The following is a 20974-nucleotide window of genomic DNA, read 5'->3' on the forward strand; positions in this document are numbered from 1 at the left end:
GTGCTAATGAAGCCACACCCCCATGAGATCCTGGCTTTACTTAAGAGACAATGGTATGTGAAAATGTTTAAAATAAAAAAGTATATAAAAAGTAAAAAAAAAATGCTTACATTGTAGTATTTTGATTAATTTAATGGAGGCTCTAATTAATGCACTTGTGATATCATTAACACACGTATTGTTAGGTGTCCTAAATTACTAGTAACAGAACAGAGCAGTGGCGTGTGGTGACAACAGTGGCTGGAAAGGCACTGGCAGCTAACCCCCCCCCCCCCCCCCCCCCCATACATTGGTAAAACCAGCACCAAGCAGAACCAGCCAGGGGGGATAATGCCATAGCAGGGGAGACACTCAGTATGGGGTCCCCCTGCCATAACATTGATCTGCCCCCCAAAACTAGTCAGCCCAGGGCTGGAATTCCTCGGAAGTGGGGACACGAAAAAAGAAAAATGGGGTCCCTCTTCCGAGCAATAACCAGCACTAGGCTGATAGTCCAGTGCTATGCCCCGCACCCCTGGTGGTGGTGGGTGTGGGGTTCATTGTTAATATTGCTCTTTACAGGTGGCCTACAGGTCCCAGCAAGCGTGCCCCAGCATGCTGGCACATGGAGAATCACAAGTGCCAGCATGCCCGGACATAATGGGCCCGCTGGCACCTGTAGTCCACCTGTAAAGAAAATATTAAAATAAAAACACCATGCTATCTATAAAAAATGTGTTTATTTGTCAGGGTTTTCACCTGGCGGGCTGGCGGCCATGAACGCTTTTGCGCGGCCACCAACCCACCAGGGCTTCCGACGTCTTTACCTGGTGGGCTGGCAGCCCTATAGCTCTTTTGTGCAGCCAACCCACCAGGGCTTCCGACGTCTTCGCCTGGCGCCCACCAGGGCCTCCGGTGTCTTCACCTGGCGGGCTGGCGGCCATATAGCTCTTTTGCACGGCCGCCAACCCACCAGAGCTTCTGACGTCTTCGCCTGGTGCCCACCAGGGCTTCCGGTGTCTTCACCTGGCGGGCTGGCGGCCATATAGCTCTTTTGCACGGCCGCCAACCCACCAGGGCTTCCGACGTCTTCGCCTGGTGCCCACCAGGGCTTCTGATGTTTTTGCCTGGTAGGCTGGCGGCCATATAGCTCTTTTGCGCGGCCGCCAACCCACCAGGGCTTCCGACGTCTTCGCCTGGCGGGCTGGCGCCCACCAGGACTTCCGGTGTCTTCGCCTGGCAGGCTGGCGGCCATAAAGCTATTTTGCGCGGCCGCCAACCCACCAAGGCTTCCGACGTCTTCGCTTGGTGGGATGGTGCCCACCAGGGCTTCCGGCATCTTCCTGTAGGCTGCTGCCTCTTCCCAGGGCTTCTGTTCTGATGTGTTCACCTAGTGGGCGGTAGCCTTTAAGCTCTTTTGCATGGCCACCGCCCACCAGGACTTCATTTCTCTTCTGTCTTCAAGAGCTCTTCCCTGCTCCTCCCCGGCCAACGAACTGACTACAACACTTCTTGCTGGCTTATATAAGCCAGCCTCAAGGGGGCGGGGCAATGACGTGGCGAGCCGAGCTTGGCTCGCGGCGGCCATCTTGCATTTAAAAAATGGCTCTGCTACGCCATTTTTGAAACTGGTAAATGCTTTCAAACAACAAAGTTTGATGTCACGGCTGACAGGGACTGGACTGCTGCCCAGGTACAGCACTGACAGTGATAGCAGGATGCAGCCACTGTCAGTGCTGCAGCTGCTGCCCAGCGCCCAATCACAGTAACGGGGGGTGGGGGTGGGGGGGGTTTCATATGGCTGAAAGCACGTTCCTGCTGCTCTGAGGCACTTGTGTAGGTGCCGCTTTTATTGCATTTCTTCATGGGCTTTTTCAGCACTATCCCTGGCCCCGCCCCCCCGCCTGTCCCCTGCTTCCGGACTTTACAATGGACAGCGAGAGACACCGCTCTCGGTGCCGCAGATGTCGTCAGAAAGCAACTTAAACAGGTATTTATGCTCTAAAGTGATTAAATTAATATAAAGCAGATACTTATTACACAGAATATGTGTCATAAGTATCTTCTTTGTATTATTTTAATCATTAATGACAGGGCAGGCACTGCCTCCCCTGCCTCCCCTGACTGCACATCCCTGGAACAGAGTATAAGTATGTTTATTTCTTATTATTTTTCTCTTTTCAGGTCTTTCTCATGTTTGGCAAGCTCCGACGCTCCCCAAAGCTGTTGGCCCGGTGGCCTATTCAGAATCTGAGAAGGAGGTTGAAGTCACAACCATGGATGCAGACATAAAACCACCAGTCCCTACCCAGTAGCAGCCAGCAAGTCAGGTGGAAAAAGACTCCAGCCTCCGCCAGCAGCAGATAGCACCAAAAAACCCAAATGAAACCATCATCCGGCAGCTAAGGAAGCCGAACAAGACCTGCTCCTGCTCTTCTCTCCACTGATCATAATATATATCAATGAACTCAACACACACAAGTTGTACAATAAAAAATAGCAATTCTTTTTTACTTTTTCCACAAATGACAACTAACAGATCAGAATGTTGCATCGCTTATATTTATGTGAACAATGTTGCAGTTGGGTACATCACCCACAGGTTGTACAACTCCTGCGGTGAATCACACCACTTATATTTATTATGTCAGTAAAAGTGGCGTGGCATATAGCGCACACAGCTTGTATAAAAAGGGCCATTATTTCTTTACTTAAAAAAAACAACACAAAGTTGCAAATCAAACCACTTTTATTTATTATTATGTCAACAAAGGCTCAATGGGGTACAGCTCACCCAGCTTGTATAGTAAGAGCAATTATTTTTATTTTATTGAAAATGACAACTTAATGCGGCAAGTCAAACCAATTATATTTATAATGTCAGCAAAAGCGCAGTGGGGTACAGTCTTCGGAGTCACAGTGGAGTACCAGTGTGACACACTTAGACAATAGATGTAACGAAATTCCTGCACTATAAAAAATAATAACCAATGACTTGCTAATTGCCTGTAATGTAATCTAGCTCGGCCAATATTAACAACACTAGGCAGCACTGGACTGTATGGACACACGGGAGTCGGGACACAGATAGGTCCGGTCAGCCACTGGACTGTATGGACACAGCATGGAGTAAGCACAGATCATCAGAGCACATACTTCCCTCCATGGTCTGCTGTGACATTGCGCCGAAACACAGCTGCAGGTATTTATATAGAATCCGAAACCTGTGAGAATTCGACTCCGGGATGATGACATTTTGCCTCAATTTTGAATTTGAGCAAGGCTGGAAAACCCGAGCTGCCGCTCAAATTCACTCAGGTCCCAAAAGTTAAGGTGGGCACAGTTGTCCAAAAACCGAGCACGCTCATCTTTAATTGTGACCCCTCTGTTCCTGAACCCCTGCAACTCATAAGTGAACTCCATTTCTGAAATGCCGCATATTAGTACAAAAGGAAGTGCTAAAAGATCTTTACTTTCACAGTTTCATGTTAACCGCCAGCTTTATATGGCACCATTTTCTGTTCCCACTGGGGCATTAATCCCGATGTATACATACTGCTTTCCCTCTTAGACCGTAATTGCTTTCCCTTTTATAATCCCTACAAAGAAATCTTGCTGCAATAGGACAGCCGTATACACTGTTCTATAGTGAAATTGTCTTAGTGTAAATTACAAGACCACTACAAGAAAATAAACTAACTGTATGTGTATAGGCCTATTTATCAAGGCAGTTTTTCATAAAATTATGGAGAAACTACAGCGCTATGTATTAATGGCCTAATGTAGGAAATTTCACATAAATCCACAGAAGGCTCATTAGCGCTGCAGAGCACAGTCCCATTTATTGTCAACGGGGACTACAGTTAGACTTCCAAGCACCTAACTCCATGTTCTGATGGGCTAAACCACAGAAGAGGGATCTTCCGATCCATCTCCGGCTGCTCCCATATCTGACTGCGTGAATGCACAAATGTGAAAGACTCCTCCAACATACTGGATATATAGCTCACAGGGACATTGGTTATCTCTAACGCTGCCCCTGTGAGTTTCAATTAGTACATTGCAGGGACATTTTCATTAGTAATATCCCCTTAATCTTATATTTAGAAAACAGTTGACATTATGGAGCTCGGCGTATTCACACAAACATACACTGACCACCAGGCTGTAGGATGCATGTGTTCTAGGGCTGTCATGGATCCATTCCTTTCTTCCACTGCAGGTCCACTCATGCTGCCTCTATCTCCAATGGAAGCACATGTTTCTCCTTCATTCCCACTCTTCTTCTCTACTCTTCTTTTTCCAGTATTTTATTCACTCAACTCTCCTTCTTCAACCATTACTGTTCTTTCCCCCCCCCCCTTAGTTGTTTCTGTTTTACTCTTCAGTCCTCCTTTTATCAATCTTCTGCTCCAGCAAATTTTCTGCATTGTCCTTCATTACTCTTTCTCTTCTCCTCTCAGCTATTCTGTTTCTCCTGCTGCTTGCACCTCATTTTCTCATAGGCAGCAGCGATGGTTAGTTCCTGGCCACCCACAATCAGTCCCGAGCCGGGAATCCCAATTCCTCTGTGCACCCAACCCCTGTCGGCTTGCGGCTGCCGGTGGAAACAAAATAAATGGTTCATAATGGCCGGGCAAGGGTAAAAATACACATTGCAGTTCTGAGCAGTAGTGGGCCCCATATGTCCCCTCGGATCCTAGTGCAGTGCACTGGCTGCTCCACCAGTAGTTCTGCCCATGACTCCAGGCAATCCCAATGGGAGACAGTGAGGAATCCAGCATCTGGCTGTAGAAAGACAATTGTATGGGAACGTGGCCGCCACCAAATGTGTAGGAAAGTCACAGCGCTGGTTGGGGAAGCAATCTGAGATATGTCACCACTAGGGATGAGTAGGTCCTCTGCCAATCTAGGGGTTCTCTGCACCAGTTAAAAAAGCTAAACATATGATTTAAAAAAATAAATAATGTTTTTGGTGCTGAACCCCGGTGTACTATACTATTATTTTTCTGTAACACTGCCAGTCAGACCACAGTGTATAATCATACACCTATTGTGTGACACTGTAAGTGGTACATTTTTTGAACAAATTGTGGTGTGTGCTGTACCCCACTTGGTTCATGTTTGTTGATAGATTGGAGAACAAACAATTGAGAGGAGAGTAGGAAGCACATACTAGTGCTGCAGGTGCTTCCACCAGTTTTTACTATACAAGTCCGTCAATGTCATCTACTAAGGCTGATGCCCAAGGGCATAGAGGGCTTAAGTCAGGGCATGTACAGAAAAATATCAACAGCAAAGTTAGCTGCAGAGAAATAGGAAAGTGTCAAGGAAAGACTGAGGTCTTGGCCTTTAAGTGTTGGTTCTGCAACTGTCAGTGAGGAATCTTCTACTGCATCTCATGACGATGCAAACATTTTTCAACCAGAGTCTATAAGAGGTGTAAAAACCCCACTAAGGCAGTAGAACAATTTGTGCATTCAGAACCGTCACACATTTCTGAGGAATGTTTAGGGGTGTCCACATCAGCTACAGATGGAGCTACGCTAGTCATGGCTCCGTGTGTGCCTGGATGCACCCACTCGGGCATGCCTAACATCAAGAGCGTCTCCGGCCAGCTGGGCATGCCAGCCCATGATGGAGACGCGCCGAATTCACTAGAATGGGAGAGCATCTCCATCACAGGCCCATGTGGAGATGCTCAGAATTGGAGCATCACTGTGCACTCCCAGCGTGACTAGGTGGACAGATCACTTAGTCACGCCGGGAAGGCACGTCTACAATGAAGCTGCCTTAGATGAGCGCAGCTCCATCTGTATGTGTGAGTCTGACATTTCTCACACTGTCCTCATAGAGAAGCCGCTTTCACCTCTTTCCACCATTTCTGCACCATCTGCACGTGTGGGGAGCAGTACAAGTAAAGATGGTGATGATGAGGGCATAATAGAAATTGAGGATTTGTGTGTGGAAGTGGAACAGGATGAGAAGGATATGTGTATACTACTACTATCTGACACTGAGGATGTTGATGTTGTTTGTGTAAGTCAGCCATCAGTGGATGCAGCTCTTGCCTGTGATAAAAAGAAAGCCATTGTGATGCCTGGGCAAAAGACCAAAGAAACCACCTCTTTGGTGTGGGATTGATTTTACCCAAATCCTGACAGTGTTTGTGAAGGCATCTGCTCCACTTGTGAGGCCAAAAGAGGAAGGGACGTTACATATAGACAACTCCTCCATGTTATGTCATTAGTGGCGAGTTCATTAAATTTATTGTACAAGATTATAATTATGTAACACCCTCATCTTCAATCTCTTCATTAGTGATTGGAGGTAGTCCTTCCAAAAAATTGATTTGTGGGGGCCCAAACAAACCAAGCACTGCAGCCACAAAAGTGGCATTCCCTATTGCTGAAGTGCTTGGTTTGTTAAACTGCACGTCTTTTATAAAAGCTGGTGGGAGGTTCCAAGGAAAATACCATCTTTCACCACTTTTTATACATAATTGTATTTTGGGGTGCATTAGGGATGGTCTTTGCATTACTGATTTGCAACAAATTTTTAAAAAGAAATCTTGTGGTTCCTCACACATTAATATTAACTAATCAATCATTTGATCATTCTTGTATTCTTTTATGGCCTTTTGTATCCTCACTTGCTACATAACAGAAGGTCGATTTAGTCCATGGCTCAATTTTAAAAAAAAATTAATAATCAATTAGTCATTCTCTTACCTGCTTTCCACTGTATCCTCCACCTCCATTTCTCTGTACTCTGATATAGTTCTTGATTAATGAAAACATTCTTGGTTACTTTTTATGGGGTTGTACAGTTTATTAAGTTGCCTCCCTGTCTGCCACTGCAGTGCCACTCTGTTTCCCAGATGCGCCATGTTTAAAGTTTTACAACCACATGTATGTGCTACCCTGTGCAACTTTATAGCTTGAACTGGATGACAAAAACATTGGTGGTCATTCCGAGTTGTTCGCTCGCAAGCCGCTTTTAGCAGCTTTGCACACGCTAAGCCTACGCCTAATGGGAGTGAATCTTAGCTTCTTAAAATTGCGAACGAAAGATTCTCAAAATTGCGATTACACACCTCTTAGCAGTTTCAGAGTAGCTCCACACTTACTCGGCATCTGCGAACAGTTCAGTGCTTGTCGTTCCTGGTTTGACGTCACAAACACACCCAGCGTTCGCCCAGACACTCCTCCGTTTCTTCAGCCACTCCCGCGTTTTTCCCAGAAACGGTAGCGTTTTTTCACACACACCCATAAAACGGCCTGTTTCCACCCAGAAACACCCACTTCCTGTCAATCACACTCCGATCGCCTGAACGAAGAAAAAGCCGTGAGTAAAATACCTAACTTCATAGCAAATTTACTTGGCGCAGTCGCAGTGCAAACATTGCGCATGCGCACTAAGCGGAAAATCGCTGCGATGCGATGAAATTTACAGAGCGAACAACTCGGAATGACCACCATTGTGAGGTGGTCAAAATTGAGTTGAAATGACTGGAAATTAATGTTATTGAGGTTAATAGTAATGTAGGGACAAAAATAGTCCCAAATTATGTGATTTTATCAGCATTTATACATTTTTGAAAAAAGAGATGAGCGGGTTCGGCTGTAACGGCAGAATTAACGCCAGTTCTGTTTTATCCGGATTTTTATGATTGGCTATCCAAAACATTTGACATACGTGAGCCAATAACATGCCGTTTTGAGAACCGAGTAAATCCAAGTAAAACCGAACCCGCACATCTCTAGAAAAAACGACATATCCAAAAACAAAAACAAAACCAATACGTGTGAGGGTGTCTTTGGCATAACCAAAACACAAAGTTAATACAGATCCAAAACCAAAACCAAAACACGGGGGTCAGCGCACATCTCTAGTTTTCAAAAGCTGGAGAACAGGCTGACTACTCTTTCCTTATAAAAGGAGCGTCACATTGTTACATTTCCACAACTTCTCAGTAACTGTCACTTCTTTGGAAAAGTTTTTCTGTGTAATTACTCCTGACAATACATTTTCCACTGAAGTCCAATGTGTAACATGTGACACCTCTCTGTGACCGGCGCTTCATCTCTTTTCTGACAAGGATTACCTTTATTTGTCCTCTGTAAACTTCAGCAGCATTGTAGCAGGGCCCAGAGCAAGGTGCCCTCTGGTGGCATCATGACAACACACACCCAGTGCCAAGGAAGCAGGAATGTGTGTGCCGGTCACATGCTTAGGATGCGCCCAGAGCCTTTCTGTGTAGCGTAGTGCCTCCCCTAGTCCCCTGCAGACTGAACGGGTGACGTCAGGGCAGTGAGAGTGCCACCCTCTCAGCCTTGCACCTCAGGCTGCTCCTTTTGACCCTGAACCTTAGTAGATTGTTGCAGAAACAGACAAGATGAACCCTGAAAGCAACCGGGCATTCATCTCTGTGCCAGTGCCAGTCTGTGTGCCCAACAGTGGTTACATCTTCAGTGACATCAATAGACAGAATGTGTGTTGGTCGGTAACGTTCCTCCACTGTATATTTGCCAGTTTGGGGATGATGTGGAGTTGGGCAGTCAAGGGGCCTGATTCGGATTTGGAAGTAAAGCAGAACCTAGCAAGCAACTGTGCACCTGGGCAAAACCATGCTGCTCTGCAGGTGGGGCAGATGTAATGGTTATGGGTTAGTAGGTTTACAGTGTCTAGGTTGACCCCGCAAGGGCGACATGGAAAAGGTTGTCATGTGAAAAAGGTCAACACAAGCAAAATGTAGACATGGAAATGGTCAACATGAGATTTTCACAGTTTTTGGTGTCAATTTGTAGGTGTTATCACATAAACCTCCAATTAGTGTACCTCATCCCCTTACATGGGGGTCAGCCTTATAGTTCCCATCATTGACTACAGTGTACTGGTTCCCATCATCGACTTCAATGGAGTGGTTCCCATCACTGAAGTCAATGGGGGAAGGTTTGATTGACAGTATGGCCACTCATAGCCAATCAGCAGGCTGCTTCTATGGAGGTGCCCGGTAATTGGCTGGTGGCACTTATAATGACAGTAGACAGTGGGTCCTGGCATTTGCATAGAGGAACTGTACAGTTCCTCGTGTCCTGCATGGATCATTTATGAGTTTTTTATAACCCCTTGGATGCCTAGATGGAACAAGGAGGACATGATCTACCTCAGGGATAGGTGAGTATGGATTTTTTTTTTGCAGCAAATGGGGTTGCTACTTGGAGGAGGGGACAGTATGGCTACAGGGAGTCGAGGTAAGTATGAGTGAATCTGAGCGTTAGTGTGTTTCTCAATGTTGTATTTTCACTGTGTGTGTACTGTCTTCATTTTAATATTTCATTTACAGGGGTGACTAGAGGTAACAGCGGATCTCTAATACCCTGCATGCTGGTATTTGTGGTTCTCCAAGCACTAGCATGTGGGGGATGCTTGCTGGGACCTGTAAAAGACAATATAATTCCTCAACTTTAATTGAATGGACTATCAAGTCATCACCCACAGCCCAGGGGCTTCAGCCCTAGCCTTTGGGGCCCTAGAGGGAGGGGGGGGCCTTTGTTGGAGGGGTCCCCAATCCCCCAGGAATCCCTAGTATGGACTGACTAATTAGGAGGGTCAATGCTTTAGCCACGGTGCCTCCATGATGTGTGTGTCCTCTGGCTGTGGCATTACCCCCCTGTTAGTGGACCCCGGTTCTGGTTTTAAAAATAGGGCCCCTATATCGTTTCTCCCCATATTGAAACGTGGCTATCTACGCGTTACCGCTATCAGCACTCCCATAAACGTGGAGATGCTTCACGGAGGACGTAGACAGAGCGGGACATATATACAATACAAAACATGCAAGATCCGTCTTGTTTTGCCTCATTTTGAGACCCAGTTAGCTGAGAGGAACTGCGACATGTCTTGGTTTGACTTGTAACCCCCAAGTTCGGGAATGTTCGGATTTAACCACTTAACTGACGAGTTTTCCCTTCAAAACCGTTCATATAGTTGCTTTTTTTTTTAAATTAAATATAGCTTAAAAGTTGTTTTTATTTAATATATCTCAATATTATATTATGCACATCTGCTCAGATCTGATGGAAACAGTTGGGTGGCGTGGTCACATTTGATCTGACTATGCCAGTTAAGTGGCATTCACATATCTCTAATATACACTAGACAGACATACATCACATACGCATACACACAACTAGTTCATAACCACAACTATGTTTTTTACCATTTGCATTGATAGAACAGAATGTCTCTAGCTCCTGACAGAGGCAAATCTATTTCTCAGTGATTATGTCCTGCACTTATTACATTCAGCCGTTTGTAAACAAAACACTTAAAAAATTGTGGTTTCATGGCACTTTTTCAAGGATTATGGGGCATATTTATCAAATAATTTTTGTGGAATATCTGGCAATGGGCATTTGCATGTGTGTGGTCTGTTGAAAAAGGAGTGTGCTACTGCGCGACTCCAGTCTTCCTGTCCTTCAGGGAGGCTTCAAGCCATATCCCAAGATGGCCACTGAGATCACTACTGAGCATGTGCAGAGCCATCTTGAGACTGTGTAGTGTTACATTGTGGGAGACAGTAGTCTCCTGCTCAGCTCCTATGAGAGACCTGGTTAATACTTGCTACTGTATAAAGGTGTTTCAGCATCCCTGCACCGCTCCCCGTTTACAGTATACACCATAGGTGCCTACATTTAAAATCTTCTCTCTGTGAGAAGCCCAGATAGGAGACGCTGCTTGCTAGAGCTGGGGGTGGAGCCAGGCTACACGTCACAGAATTCTTGTCATTTAGCCCCGCCCCCTCCATATGGCACTGCAATTCCCTGTATGATCTCCTCATCTTGCCCGCTTCACTAGGAGTCTCCTGGCACTTGATGGAGAATGACCAAGTATGGTATACACTCACCAAGTGTACATGTAACAGTGAGTACGGCTGTAACTGCTATCTTTCAGAAAACTAACACCACTAAAGTTTGTGCTTGGCGCCCAAGTTGGCTGCCTCACCTTTTGTATGCTCCTGATCATCTCCATAAAACAGCTTAAATTCACCACAACTGACCTATGAATCATCATAAATATCCAAGGACTTACCTTTAACTTGTACTACTCTACGCGGGCATCTCATCAAAACCAACGGATTGCATTCCTGCGCTGAGATACACACTGGATTGAATCCTGGACCGAATCCTCTGCAAACCTCCACTGAGAAATCCTTCAGTTTAGCAGCTGCTGCACTCTGCATTGGACATCGCCCAGATAAGGTACTGTGGATTACAACCTATCTTTGGCTACATCTAGCCCCTCACTTAGACATCATCCACCTCTGTTCTCTGAGCAACAAATAACTGACTTATTGCATTAATCTACTAATATCAGTATATTCAGGCTCTGAATTGCTGAATTGCTGAAGGCTCACTGTTTCAACTCAGGATCCATTTCCCAGGACATGTTATCACTTCCCCCCACACAAGAAACCTACTTCAAAGGCCTCTCACACTGAGACTTTTCACACCTACACAGTAGGAATTGGCTTCTAACACCTTCCCAAAAGACTGCCTATCCTAGGATAATTGATTAAATCAGCAGTTATTTTATTTATCACTTGCTTCAAATATACCCAATAGGTTATAGCAATAACTTTGTTCATAAACCCATTACAATTTTGGATCAAATACCGAATTGGGGGAAAACAAAACACAAAAAGGAAGAAAAAAAAAACAAAAACAAAAAAAAAGCACTGCTTTCTCTCTCATCATCATATGCAGCTCAAACTTATAGTAATCTGTCATTGATGACCAAATGTATACGTATTGCTCCAGCTTCATTCTTTCACTCCGCCCACCACGTTCTGCAGTTCCTATCACACCATCACAGGCTTCTATTCTCCAATCCCTTGGCATTTTAAAAAGAAAACACAGGCGCATTCGTGGGAAGCGAGCAGGGAGGAAACTTATTTCCCCCGGTAACCATCTACGTCCTTTGCCCACCTGCTCACCTCCATACACAAAGAACAATCAAATAGAAGTAATACCCAAAAGACGGCCCTATGTTTGGAAGGACAGAACTGTCAACTCTCGCTTTGTGACCCCCATACCCAGAGCTCCTGCACTTAACATAAAGAAAACTGAAGGCCCTCTGGTATGCCCAATCAGGTCAGTCCTTTGTAATGCCAGATCTATAAGAAACAAGACTGCAACAATTGCTGACCTTATTGAATCTGCAGATCTAGCCTGTATTACAGAGACCTGGCTAGACGAAAATGCAGCACCTATATTGGAGGCTGCGGTACCAACAAACTACTCTGTCATCCACAACCCAAGACTGGACCGCAGGGGTGGCGGGGTGGCTATCTGCTTCAAAAAAGAACTTAAACTTAGGGTCCACCCTATTGAAATTACTCGATCATTTGAGTGCATTGCTTCCCAGAGTTCGACAGGATTAGGTTTCAGAGTACTTCTCATCTACCGGCCACCTGGAGATGGAAAGATATTTCTACAAGAAATTGCAGACACTGTTGCTGGCCTGGTTCTGGAACATCAAAGATGGCTCATCCTCGGGGATTTCAATGCATGGGTGGATGATGAGCTCTCACGCGTTGGCCAAGACCTCCTGTGCACAATGAATGGTCTGGGCTTCACACAGATCATTCCCTCTGCCACACATAAAAGTGGTCACACTCTTGATCTTGTCTTTCAGATTGGATTAGAAGTCACTGACCTAAAAATAAACCCAGTCATCTGGTCAGACCACTACTCCCTCTGGTTCTCAGTTGCAACCCCTCAAATAAGATCTCTGCCCGTGGAGTTGACCAGGTACAGTCCAAGGAGGGGTATGACTCCCCAGGCTCTTGCAGCAAATCTGGATCTCTCTGCTATACTGGGTGCCTGTGAAGATCCCTGTTCCCTAGTCAGTTATTATAATAGGGATGTTATGGCTGCAATTGATATTATCGCCCCTGTGCGTATAAGACCTCGTAAACCACAGTGTCAAGCTCCATGGTTCGACAACAGTGTTAGTGAGCTCAAGAAAAGGGGGCGTAGACTGGAAAGACGATGGAGGAAGACTAACCTAGTGGATGACAAAATAAAACTAATAAAGCATAACGAAGAATATCAATTGACAATCACTCGTAAGAAATCACAGTTCCTGTCAAATGAGATCACAGCAGCAAACAATAGGCCAGCTCAACTTTTCCGCACAGTGGAGATGCTTTGCAAGCCAGCATGCCTGCAGACTGATGAGACCCTTTCCCAAGCAAGATGCAACGAGTTTGCAAACTTCTTCCGGGCTGGAATATCCACAGTGCCATCAAAGGAGAGCCAAACTACAAAGCCTGCCAATATAAGCTACCTGCCTTCATGGACCAGCTTTGACCCAGTGGATGTAAAGGACACTGCTGAAATTGCTCGGATTTTGCGTCCCACCACCTGTGGTCTGGACCCAACCTCAACCAAGCTTCTAATAGGTTGTACGGATATAATTGGTCCTGTCTTTGCAAAAATTGTTCAATGCTCTTTGCAGACAGGCATTTTTCCTGGACCCCTAAAGGAAGCAATTGTTAGACCGCTTCTTAAAAAACCTAATTTAGATCCCGACTGCATGACCAACTACAGACCGGTATCAAACCTTCCTTTCCTAGGATAGGTTATTGAGAAAGTGGTTGTAAATCAACTGGAAACCCGCCTGACAACCCATGATATTTATGATCCATTTCAATCAGGATTCAGGAGAAGACATAGCACTGAAACAGCCCTGGTGTGTGTGTTAAATGATCTTCTGATGGCAAAAGACAGAGGTGACTGTTCAATATTAATCCTTCTGGATCTCTCGGCAGCATTTGATACCGTGGACCACGGGCTTCTGATTGAGCGACTGATACACTTCTGTGGTCTGGATGGCACAGTCCTAAACTGGTTCAAATCATTTCTGACAGGCAGGTCACAGAGAGTATCATCTGGATTATACTCATCACCACCAGTGCCATTGCCATGTGGTGTCCCACAAGGTTCTATACTATCCCCCATGCTTTTTGCAGTATACATGCTCCCATTGGGCGAAATAATCAGGCGCCATGGCCTGGTCTACCACTGCTATGCAGATGATACACAACTGTACTTGTCCTTTGCTCCGGGCACTGATAACCCAGTAGCAACCCTAAATGGCTGTCTAGCTGAACTACAGGAGTGGATGAGCGCCAGTTGGCTGCGACTGAACCCGGATAAACAGAGATCCTTATAATACGACCGCAACATCAAAGGACAAGACTGCAGCATAGCCAACCAACTGGACTTACACTCGGGGATTCAGAATTACAGACCAGTGATCATGTGCGGAATCTTGGCGTTGTCCTGGATGATGGCTTGACACTTAAACATCAGATATCAGCCACAATCAAATCCTCATTCTTTCACCTGAGGAACATAGCCAGAATCAAGCACTTAATTCCCTCAGATGATATGCCAAAAGTCATACATGCATTTGTATCATCTCGATTAGACTACTGTAATGCCCTCTACCTTGGTCTACCAGCAAAAGAATTGCAACGCTTACAGCTGGTGCAAAACACAGCTGCCAGGCTGTTAACCAACCAGCCCCGTTCTAGCCACATAACACCCATCCTCTACTCCCTTCACTGGCTGCCTGTAAGATGGCGAATCCTCTTCAAGATTGGCTTACTGAGTTTCAAAGCATTACATGACCAAGGCCCAAGGTACCTGAAACAGCTTCTGACCCCATACTGCCCCACTCGATTACTGCGATCTGTAGATGAAGGACTTTTAGCAGTACCTTGAATCTACCGTAATTCATCTGGGGGTCGAGCTTTTAGTCATGCGGCACCGACTCTATGGAACTCACTTCCCCGCACAGTGCGAGAGGCCCCAACTATAGAATCCTTCAAAAGTATACTCAAGACTTTCCTGTTTACTCAAGCATTTCCATAGTGTCTCTTTTAGTATCTTCATGCTTCTGTATTTTATGAAAATGTACTTCATTATTTTCTGTACTATATTATGCTATGTATCTGTTAAGCGCCTTGAGTCCTATTGGAGAAAGAGCGCTATATAAATAAAATTATTATTATTATTATAATAACTGGGCTGTTCTAGTGTGAGTTATATGCTGGTGTGTGCCTATATAACTCTGCAACATCAACACCATACCTCACAACCATCCCGATTTTAGCCGGACAGTCACGTTATTTGAGGACTGTTCCGCTGTCCCACACGTAGGCTGCAGTGTTCCGTGGGTGGTCGGGAGGTTAAGGGACATGTTGTCACCATTCTGCATCACAATGCAGCAGTGCCGGAGACAGTGAATGGATGCCATATGTATGCAGGCAGTATCCATTCAGTGTGCAGGGGAGCCTGGTGGCATCCCAGCAGCTCCTGGATCACTAGGCTCACCCCCAGGGTGACGTAAAATGAGGGTGTGACATGCAGTCACGCCCCCAAATCATCGCCATTTAAGTAGCATGGCCAGCCCCGAACTAGGAAGTAAAGTGATCACATTGTGGTTTTTATTACATCCTAGTGATACCTGATATCTTATTTCCACAATACGCAGCGATAAAAAAGTATAATTAGCCGGTGTATAACATGATAATAAGAAATATGCCCCATAGGCTCCAGTAAATACAGTGATATACAACCTGCAGGAAAACAACAGAAAAATCACTGTTGTAAACAAAATCGTAGGCTCCAATTTCCAATCACCCCACCACTCCCAGCTGCCACCCCCACCATGTGACAAGATGCAGAATCATGGCTGAGTATTGGATAAGAGATACTCTAAGTCAGCCACAGGCCCAACAATGTTCTGACACATCCACCTCAGGTGTGCAGTGCATGCATATATATCATTTTATATATATATATATATATATATATATATATATAAATAAACAAAAAGTTCAGCACTCACCAAAATGAGCTCACTTATCCTCACAACATCAATGAATAAATTAATAAATGATGGGGGTTTAGTTAGTGAATTGGCCAATGCACGGAAGCCTGCATACCACTCACCAAGGTACCCCACCTTCATGCAGGTCCTACACTATCACAAAATCATAAAAATTAAAACCTAGCAACTGTATCTCATAATATAACTGCAAATATGCCCACTTGGTGTAAGGTATACCTGCCATGAACTGCATGGCTTTTAAAAGGTACACTAGTCACCTGACACTGGCTAATAATTTACTAAAGGGCAGCTGACACAGGTTTAAGATAATTGGGGTGCATGAACAAAGTTTGTGGCCACAGTTAATGAGTTAACCAAGCATTAACCCTGAAATATACCAACAAATAGAAAACCACAGCACTCGCCACCCTAGAAGCGGGGTGCAGTATTCGCACTCGCCACTAATAGGGTGGGGTGCATGTAGCCCATGGCCACCCCCTCAAAAATATACAAACAAAAAGTTCAGCACTCACATGTGATACAGTTGCTAGGTTTTAATTTTTATGATTTTGTGATAATGTAGGACCTGCATGAAGGTGGGGTACCTTGGCGAGTGGTTTGCAGGCTTCCGTGCATCGGCCAATTCACTAACTAAACCCCCATAATTTATTTATTGATGTTGTGAGGATAAGTGAGCTCATTTTGGTGAGTGCTGAACTTTTTGTTTCTATATTTTTGAGTAGGTGGCCATGGGCTACATGCACCCCACCCTATTAGTGGCGAGTGCGAATGCTGCACCCCGCTTCTGGGGTGGCGAGTGCTGTGGTTTTCTATTTGTTGGTATATATATATATATATATATATATACTAGGTGATTCATCGTGCCCTATGGGCGCTCTTCACACCATCGTAAGGGACTACACCTCCTTAACCCTTGCACACCCTTGTGGCGTGCAATATTTGTATAATATGGAGTATTACATCCAATCATAATTGTGTGAGTGGTTAAATATTGCATGGACAAAGGGCGTGCAATGGTTAAGGGGTGGAAGCCCCTTGCAGCGGCGTGAACAGCGCACGCAGGGCCTGGTGAATCACCTAGTAGGTGCTTTGGTTGGGGGAGTAGTGGGTGCGGGGAAGAGGCGGATGGGATCCTGGGGTGCCACGGGAGGGGGCGCTTGCAGTGGTTCTGCAAGTTGGGGAGGGTGCGTGGGTTCTGTGGGTGGTGGTCCGGAGCCACTGCAGGTGGGGGAGGAGCAGTTGCGGAGTTGCCCTGGGTGGGGGAGGGGCGGATGTGGTGGTGCGGTGGGAGGTACGGGTGCGGGGTTGCTGCGGCTGGGGGAGGTGGTCCGGAGCTACCACGGGTGCTGGAGGGGGTTGTGGGGGTGCCACTAATGGGGCCCGTAGGTACTGCGAGTGGAGGAGGGACGGGTAAAGCTTCTTCTGCTTCTCCTCCTTTCAGCAGCTAAGCTGCTGTCCTCCCTTTGGCAGTGGCTCTTCCGGAGACTCGCACAGCAGCCAGTCACTATTAGCGCCGGTGTCCCAACGCGCCGCATTACAGGGAAGAAGATGCACTCAATAAACTACAGCTCCCAGCAGCCCAAAGGGCCAGAATGCTTCGGCGCTAAGGGCTGCTGGGAGCTGTAGTTTATTTAGTGCGTCTACTTCCCTGTAATGCGGTGCGTTGGGACACTGGTGGTAACAATAGTGACTGGCAGGCAGAACTGTGTGACTGGCTGAATCAATGTAAAAGGTGAGAGTGCTGTGCTGTATCAGTGACACTGCACACAGGCCGGCGCTAGCCGCGCAGCAAAGGGATGCAGTGAAGGGAGTCACCAGGAAGGAGAGGCGTTCTCCCTGCTCTGCATCCCTGTTCTGAGCTACTGCTGCTATCCCTGCTGCTGCTGCCGGCTGCTGTCACACATGCATCGGCGCCGGCAGCACAAAGCCTCCTCTCCCCCTCTGCGTCGGCAGCACAAAACCTACTCTCCCCCTCGGCGCCGTCAGCACAAATCCTTCTCTCCCCCTCCCCTTCCCTGTGTGACATTCAGTGGCCGGGAGGGAGGCCAAGTAGGAGGTGCCAGATGGGCGTAAGGGGCGGAGCTACACGGGACCATGCTGCAGCAGGAGGATGAGCTGCTACAGCTTCGGCCAGCCGGACTTCATTAGATAAGTGTCTGGAAAGAGAGTGAGTGTGTGTGTGTATATACAGTTGTGGTGCCCCACTGTCATAAATGTACTATTTATCCCCCACTTTTACAAATATAATGTGTATTATAGCCCAATGTGGTGCCCCATTGTAATAAGTGCCCTCCCCGTCACCCACTATTATTTAGTTTGTTGGGTTGATGAACTTTTTATGGATGCCTGGGTGCAGCTGATCCTGCTACTTTGAGTTTGTGCTGCATGAGTAATGGCAGGAGCAAGGCTGGCATGTGGGGATTATCTTGGACTGTCTCACGCTCCAGTGCTAGAACAGTTGGGACCCCGAGAGAAGATCCGGGTACCTGACCGAGAGGATAAAAGGAAGAGACTCTGGACCGTTAAGCGTCTTCTGGCGGAGAGTGTGAGTCGCTGCGCAGAAACGGGACGACGGCAACAGGGACTCCGGCATCGTCAGCACATTCCGATTCAGCTGTCCTGCTCCCCGGCTCTCACCCGGCTTCCAAAGGTCAGCGGCGGCTGAGACGGCCCTCCCATCCAGCGGTGAGCAGTAAGGCAGGCCGGCTAGCTCAGCCAGACAGAGGCGCAGACAGCCGAGGGCGGAGTGAGGAGGCTGCGCCCTCCTGGCCACGACTGCCCCGAGGGAGGAACCCTGAAGCAGCCACAAATGCCCCCAGGCCTCGGACAGAGACATTGACAGCCGAGGGCGGAGTGAGGGGGCGGTGCCCTCCTGGCCATGACCGCCCCAAGCCATACACAGAGGGCTAACAGCTGAGGCAGAGTGAGCAGTGGAACAAAGGTGGGTAGCCTTGCGCTGCTGAATGCCCAAAAGAAAAGGGTACAGGAATTAGCTGTGCCAAATAGGCAGTACCAACAGGAGTCCAGCACCTGTCCCCACTAGGGAGTTTGAATGGCCAACACATCCCAGAAAGCCTTACATTCAGGTCCCATAGGGCGTAGAATACCTAGATAATCCTGAGCACCAGCTGGATAGGAGAGCACTTTCACTATGGTGGACAGATTTAACTCTTTTGGCCCAGGAGCCAGCCAGGGATTACAAGTAGGTTTGAACGAAAATCACACTAAATAACAGCGAAACAGTGTAGAACTGACTACAGAGAGCCTCGACTTCGGGCAAATGACACTGTTATTAATCCACCAAAGCGGAGTTTACTCTAACAAATGTCCAGTTAATTAACCCATCGAGAACGCTAGTCACTGCCACAGGAAGATCCGAGGTAATTCTAGCCAAGAACTGATCCATTTGTTGGTACCACAAGGAACTAATCAGTTGTGCACCACCGACAGCGAGCTCAGATAGACTAAGGGTATTTACCTCGAGGTAAAATATTAGTACATCATTAGTTACCTGAATTTGATGTGTAGGCAATGCTTGCTAGTATAGAAACAATTAGAATGTTAATTTATATTCACTACGGATGTAATTGTTCATATATGATAACTTACCCTTTTTCACAAAGCAAACAAGAAGGGACCCCACACGTTCCAGAATAATAAAAAGTTGACTATTCTGTTCCAACTACAAGCATTAGATCATTAGTAGAGTATTTAGTAATGAGATAACTGTGTTTGATGCTCAGGTGGAATATCCTTCCGGAGACAGCTGTGGTGGAACGCCAATAAGATAAACATTAAGTGAAAGCCTGATAAACGGTAGATATTCTGACATTTCCTTCCAACCCCAATAGTCAGATACCGGGTTATACTGACAAGGTACGTACCTTGCCCACGTATTACATCTGGCGTCACGAACAGGATTCGCCCAAGAGTCAGGGTTATCCCCCATGGAATCAGACGAGATGTCTCAAGGAGACAACCAGGCCCAGGCAGGTGTGGCAGAATCATCTGACCATGGAGGGCCCGCTATGGCCGCATCCGCCCCTATTACTATGCCGTACTACTTTGGCGCACCATGGCTCCTCACGATTTCGGGGGATGATCCCTCCACAAGAGCAAAGGAATTTAGGGACTTCAAGGATCAAATTGAGGCCATGTTCCGGTTGTACCCGTTAAATGAATCTCAAAAGATTGAGATAATCATAGGGCAATTGAAGGGCCTGGCGCGACGGGAAGTGAAGTCATGGCCCGCTAGACAAAGGAGAACTGCCAAAGAAATATTAGAAAAAATGGCTATCATGTATGATGCCAAGACCCTGTCAGAACTAAAGACGCATCTCTACGCCAGGAAGCAGCAGCCACGAGAGGGTTTACGTGAATTCGCTGTTGAATTACAAGAAGCGCTACAAGCCATTAAACTGTGCGAACCCACTGAAATTATACAGGAAGATGACACCCTAATAAATCAATTCATATACGGAATATATAGCGACCATACAAAGGGCCAGCTTAAGATGTTGCAACGACAGGAACCGACGTGCAGCTTCCAGGAGTTCAAGGAGCTGGCAAGAAAGATTTTTGGGGATACGCCCACGCAGAGATCCTCTGCTGTAACCTTGGACTATCAATGGATCGATTCGACGACCAAGGCAGGCCGATATGCCGACGCTGTCAGGAGAGTGGACATGTAGAACGCAATTGTCAGCAACGGGAGCCTTTAAACCCTGATATCCTGAGGCCAGGGACCACCCCTTGGGAGAACTCTCCGCAGTAGGTCCCGCACTTCGAGAGTGGTGGCCACAGTATGTGGGTCCCTGCCCATCGATAGAAATTAAGATCTATGGGGTCGCCATGACGGCACTTTTAGACACAGGGTCTCAGTTTACCACTATCCAATGGACTGAGTTTGCTCGACACTAGGGAGAAGAGGACATGACAGCATCACCGCCGGCGGATGAACTTGCTGGCCAGTAATGGTCAAGGGATCGGGTGCTGTGGATATTGGGAAGTGGAAGTGGAAATCGGGGGAACTCAACTACCAAGACAGGGCTGTCTCATTTTGATG

General features: G+C 46.6%; 1 protein-coding gene and 1 long non-coding RNA gene across 5 annotated transcripts in view; one reads left to right on the forward strand and one right to left on the reverse strand.

The window, feature by feature from the left end:
- LOC134948168 (ficolin-2-like) overlaps positions 1-20974 on the reverse strand; it is a 625934-nt gene that overhangs the window by 438090 nt on the left and 166870 nt on the right. The gene's annotated exons all lie outside the window — the stretch shown is intronic.
- The window catches only part of LOC134948171 (uncharacterized), a 102452-nt gene that overhangs the window by 18232 nt on the left and 63246 nt on the right, over positions 1-20974 (forward strand). The window lies entirely within an intron of this gene.

The sequence above is a fragment of the Pseudophryne corroboree genome, chromosome 8 (genome assembly GCF_028390025.1).
Source record: "Pseudophryne corroboree isolate aPseCor3 chromosome 8, aPseCor3.hap2, whole genome shotgun sequence".
Taxonomy (NCBI): Eukaryota; Metazoa; Chordata; class Amphibia; order Anura; family Myobatrachidae; genus Pseudophryne; species Pseudophryne corroboree.